Source organism: Pezoporus flaviventris, unplaced genomic scaffold (genome assembly GCF_033815535.1).
Source record: "Pezoporus flaviventris isolate CSIRO_AGI_PZ_B2104156 unplaced genomic scaffold, CSIRO_AGI_Pfla_v1 ptg000015l, whole genome shotgun sequence".
Classification (NCBI taxonomy): Eukaryota; Metazoa; Chordata; class Aves; order Psittaciformes; family Psittacidae; genus Pezoporus; species Pezoporus flaviventris.
Window position 1 is genome coordinate 31836793 of NW_026892563.1, and position 6000 is coordinate 31842792.

Below are 6000 nucleotides of genomic sequence, written 5' to 3' on the forward strand. Positions count from 1 at the left end.
AATTTAGAGAAATTTCAGTTCTGCCTAGTGTCCTTCCTTCCTTCTCAATTTTCGGTTGTTTTCTTTATGGCCTCAAGCTTATTTTAGCAGTGTAATCTGTTAAACTGACTATACTGACTTTACAAAGTCATTGTCTTAACTTGAAGAGATTTTACAAGAGATTAAAAGTCTTCAGGATCATTCGATTTTCACACTTTATAAAAAAAAATAGATAGCAATTAGTGAAGAAAGTGAGTTTTAAATATTCACTTCTGATTCTGGTGGTTATTTGTTTTTTCAGTCAAACATGGTAGTCTGCAAATTGCTGCTAAAATGCTGCATGGAAACAGAGTATGTGTGTAAAGGTCATAGAAAGCCTTAGGATGGATCAGGTAAACAGTCAAACTGCTAGGAGACAAGCCTGTAGGAATTGGGTAGCCTAAATTGAAGGGCTCAAAAAGCTGTTTATTATCTACTTTTCATTGTTTAAACCAAGGAATGGTCTTCTCAAGCAGATCCTCTGTTGCTTCAGGGTTTCACCAGATCTATAACAATGTCAAGCACATTTTAATGTTATTCTAGGTTAACTGCTCTGCTCATGCAGCCCTCCTGCTGGGAACAGTCCTTGTTCAGATGTGCTTCTAAAATTACTGTATGTGAGGAAAGCTCACAGGTCTCATGGGATCTCAGTGCAGATTTTTTAACATTGTATTTCCTCACTTTATTGACGGGCTTCATTCCAGCAATAATTCTAATTTGTTTAATAATTACTGAATTTCTCTTTTTCCTTTTACTGTAAATACCAGGGACTTGTCTATATACAAGTAGATGATTTTATTTGACACGTGTTGCTAAAACTGAAGATTAAAATGAATTTTTTTTTTATCTTTTTTCATAGGGAAAGATATTTAAGGATAAATTTTGGGCAGCTCCAGGATAAAATGAGCTATGAATCTTTTCACTTCTCACTCCTTTTGCAAAGGCATTCATAAGAATCTCTTACTGGTAATCTCACTGATATCTATATCTGTACTGTTCTTTCATGCGTGCTAATTCAGAAGCGATGGAAAAGAAATAGTAGAAACAGATGAACAGGCTTCAACTTGGATGGCACTGCTGGCAAAAGCAGCAAGACAATTTGCAGTATATGAAGAGAGAGTTACATCTACTTAATGACGCACAGGATTATGCAAAGCCAGGTAAGTGAAGATGAGCACAAAAAAAAAGAAGCTAATAATGAATTGACAAAGATTCACTTCGTCTTTTGGGGTTTGCTGCTTTTTTCTAAGTACATTCTCTATAGTCCTTAGTGCACAAATCTAAGTGCAAATCCAAGATATAATGAATAAGTCTGTTTATATAGTGCCCACAGTGTGCTGGGGGCTATGTAGTTAGCCCAGCAAATATGGTATCTGTTTGCAGGCATGTAAAGCAAAACACTAGCCACGTGGGACACTACCTTTATTAATGTCTTTTAGGCAGCACATGTTTTTGTATTCATTTTCTGCCAAATCACTTCAAGATTCCTCTTCCAGCAGCATGCATAACCAGGTACAGCCAACCATATAGACCTGTGCAGAATAATTTGATGGAGAATTTTAGCTCCTGGTTTGTGACCTACTTATACTTAAAGTGAGACTTCAAGATGAATGTGGTTTTTGCACATATACCTATGCTACTCTAAAATTTAACTTTGCTAAATGTAATGCAAATTCAGTGCATTTTGCCTTCACCGTCTGGAACAAAAGTGCTATGCCTTACTTTAAGCACACATTTTGCATAACCATATTAAGTTCTATATATTATTTTAAAATGCAAAATGTATAAATCTATGTAGCTGCAAGAGCATAAGCAGAACATATTACTCTGTTAAAAGAAAAGCACAGTCCCAGAAGAATAAAGCATCTGTATATTAATCAAGCTCGCTGGTATCTTTGTTTCAGGAAAAAAAAAGTTAACTTTAAGGGTTTTTTTTGCTTTAATTTATGAAGTATGAGGGAATATTAAGCAATAATGCTCTCTAGAAGACAGCATTTAATACATGAAGATATTCACATTTTTATCATACTAGGCTCAAAGAAAAGCCATAACATTTTAAAATTTATAATGTTGCAGCAGAAATAAATTCCTAAGATGATAGTTTCACTGTTTCTGTCAGTCAAAGTAGCAGTTACAGCTCAGCAATCAGGTCCTAGTTCTCAATTTGTCTTTCTTAAAAAATGAAAACCTCAAAGTTTTCTTAAATTAACAGCAAAATTTCCTTTAGTGTAAGGAAAGTTTCAGAAGGCAGAGAGATGATGTCTAGGCACCTACCCCTTCTCATGGACCTCACCTGTGTGGAACTAGGCAGTGGCAGGTCCAGAGGTGGCTCCTAACTGGTGCCGAGGAAACCAGCAAGGTGATTATTTTAATTCAAGGAAGAGGAATTACTCTTTACCATCCTGAAGAGTAATTGGATTTGTCAAAGAAGGCAGTGGCTGCTCTCATAGATGTGGGAGTGACAAGGGAAGCAGTGCCCTTTATTTGTGGAAAGCCTTAGGAGAAAGGAGAAAATATGGAGCTGCTGCAGAAGACACTGGAGATGGAATCTGAGAAATACACCATTTATTGAAATTGCAGCCCCTTTCCCAGTAATATCTTTATGATATGCTCAGTGCACATCTGCCTTTGTGTGACTCCTCCACTCTACAAGAGGATCATAACAGCGTCCTGGGCAGAATTTTGGTGCTGCTGTGCGGATGTGCAAAGGAAGGGGGAGAGAGGTGGCCCAAACAGTTTCCATTTGCTCAGTTAAAGATGAAGGCTCAAACCACGATTATTAACAGTGTGTCTGAAATTGCTAAAACCAAACCAAGCTTGTTTTTTCTTTCTGCTTTTCTAAATTAATTCTTGGTTTCAGGAGAATGCAAACAAGCTATGAGCTGCCGAAGTAGTTGCTCCCATTATGTATGGCCCCACAGGACAGATAACTCGTGTAACTGCATATAATTATGAAGGTATTATTTTACCATTTGCTAGATTGATTTTCAGCTATAATATATTGTTTGCACAATCAGGAAAGTTCAGAGGGTGCCATGAAGGTGATCTGAGGGCTGGAGCACCTTTCCTATGAAGACAGGCTGAGAGAGCTGGGCTTGTTCAGCCTGTAGAAGAGGAGGCTCCAGGAAGACCTTATAGCAACCTTCCAGTACCTAAAAAGGGCTTGCAAGGAAGCTGCTGAAGGAATTTTTACAAGGACATGTAGTGACAGGACAAGCAGTGGATTTAAACTGACAGAGGGAGGATTTAGATTAGATATTAGGAAGAAATTCTTCACTGTAAGAGTGGTGAGACATTGGCACAAGTTGCTCAGAGAAGTTTTGGCTGCCCTATCACTGGCAGTGTTCAAGGCCAGGTTGGATGGGGCTTTGAGCAACCTGGTCTAGTGGAAGGGGTCCCTGGTGATTGGACCCCAGGGTGATTGGAACTAGATGATCTTTTAGCTCCCTTTCAACTCAAACCATGCTGTGTTTCTGTGAAAATCAGTAATTATTGTTGTTTCTACATGCTCGTAGTTCAAGAGTTCTATTTACAAAAGCATTTAAGCTCCTATTGCCAAAAAATTGTTGTCAGTAGTGTTTTCTGCATCATCTGTTGAAATCCATAGGACTTGCACTGGTACAGTTACATTTATGTGCTTAACTGCATGTTTGGTTGCCTAAACACTTTTGAGAATATAATCTTAAATTACTTGTCTGCAGTAACACAAGGGCTTATGACAGACTGCCATCATTTACCAGCACTCACAATCATAATCTGCTCCCTACACACCAGAATGTCCTTTAAAAATCTACTGAATAAATCACCTATGCCTAAATAATTACATGTTCAGGTTGTAAACCATTAAGGTCCACTGATTTATTACAAACCTTTAGAATATGATGCTCTGGTTTTGTAAACATTCCCAGGCATATCAAGAAGCAATGCTTCTGGCAGAGAAACAAGGCGGAGAAATTGTATTTCCATGGTTTTATCTTAGTCACCAGGTTCTGCAAAGTATATTTCCACATGAATAATGATATCCTGTTCTTCACAAAATGAAATCTTAGTTGAGGCATGTTGTTTACCCTAATTGGAGGAAACATAAAAGTCAACATTCCTTAAACTGTTATTTTGATAATACAGTGGGAAATGCTGAAATGGTTGTATTCTGCTCTCTTATGTAGACTCCAAGGGTGCATAAATAGTTAAAAATTTCTCAAACCAAAAAGTAAAACTTGGGTTAAAAGCTCATGGATTTTCCAGTTTACCATTCTTCTCACAAAAAAGCAATTTAGTCCCTACAGGCCTTTTAAAGCTGTTATCAATGCCATAAATGGTCACAAAAAAGTGCCACAAATGACTATATAATGACTATATTTAAAGTTAATATGCCTTTTGTGTGTGAATATTACCTTTTAGGAAGAAGGAATGGAGAGAAATATATGAAGTTTGGGGTGGGTTTTTTTTTAATGTCATTTTAATTACCTTGAATTTTAAGACTCCATTGCACACTGGTAATGTGATATAATCTAATGTAGAGTGTGTTTTCCCATGTATTTACCACTGATTTTCAAGAGAACTTTTGCAATGTATTTGTGGAAATTCTTTTTTTTTCTTGAAGGTTTGCACTCTGCTCACAGGCACATTTTATTTTATACATGGTTTCTTCGTTGTTTTATGTGTGATGCAGTAGTTGTTGCATGGCTGCACATCAGACTGAACAGACCTGCCTAGTTACTGTTTTCGCTTGATAATAAGTGTGTCATAAGCCTTGCAAAAGGAGAAAGGAGAACAAAGAGAAGTCCTCTATGATCACTCAGGAAAGTAACTTCTAGCAGGATTGATTGAAAGGACTTTTTGATAAGAGGGTGCTCCTCCCACACTGGATTTATTCTGGTTATCAGTGCATAGATTGGTACCCAGACCAATGCTCTGTATAGCCATATTTTTAGTTTTGATACTTCAAACTAATCTGGACTCCTAATCTTAAACCCAGGCTGGTAAACTCCAATCCAAACATCTGGTAAATCAAGTATATCCGCTCCTGCTTCCTGATGGTGATGTGATAAGTTAGAAGTTGAGCTGAAGCTGTTTTGGCTTGTATTGTTTATGCTGTGTAGCCAAGCAGAATATATGTTTTTGTTTTCTTCACTGTGCTAGGTTAACCTTAGCAATTGGTGCCTACCCGGCCTTTCTATCACTCTTCTTCCTCTGCGGGACAGAGAAGAAAATATGATGAGAGTGCATTGGAGAAAAGAGAGTATGGTCAGTACATAACGGATTTCTGCACTGCTTCTTCCCTCTCACACTTTTCCTCCTCACCCAGTGTGGGCTCCTCATAAGCTGCAGTTCTTTAGGGATGTCCATCTGCCCACCACTGTCTTTACAGGGGCTGCAGAGTTCTGAACCTTGTACAAATCGCAGTGTATACCCACTACCTGATACTCTGGTATCCACTTATTAAAGACATTCCCTACAGCCTGAACTGGAGGTTTCTCTAAAGGCTTAGGTAATGTTTAGGGCTTGAAAAGGTGTCCTTAGATGTAATTTTCACACATAACGTTTGCTTTTTAAGGCCCTAAGTCCCTGTGCTTAGGGATGGTAAGAGTGGGCAAGCTATCTAAAAGCCTGTAAACAGTAAAGCGTTACAACTGAAACATGAGGGATTTGGTTTTGTTTCATTGCAATTCATGAAGAAGGAAGGGAGAATATAGAGTCATGATACAAAATATTTTTTTCCTACACTTCAGATAGAAATATGTGTTTAGGAGGTATTGGTTTGAGCATCATGATAAAGAACTAGAAATCTTCCCTTGGAATATCTGGCAGAAGAATGTGTTTAACTTATGTTGTCAAGGTAACACAAGCAGCATTTGCAGACCCCTTGAGTGCTTTATTTTGCATTCTTTAATATTTGCCTGGTTTGGTGAGCAGAGTTGCACTCCTGTCAGAGTATTGGCAAGGGCCAATGGGTCACTGCTGAAATCTACCCATTACACT

General features: G+C 38.0%; 1 long non-coding RNA gene across 1 annotated transcript in view; it reads left to right on the plus strand.

Annotated features, from left to right (window-relative positions):
• LOC133269175 (uncharacterized) overlaps positions 1-3139 on the plus strand; it is a 77965-nt gene extending 74826 nt beyond the window's left edge. The window contains exons 2-3 of the long non-coding RNA XR_009743354.1: positions 1038-1178; positions 2879-3139. This is a non-coding gene — a long non-coding RNA (uncharacterized LOC133269175). The remainder of the gene's footprint in view (positions 1-1037; positions 1179-2878) is intronic.
• The last annotated feature ends 2861 nt before the right edge of the window (positions 3140-6000 follow it).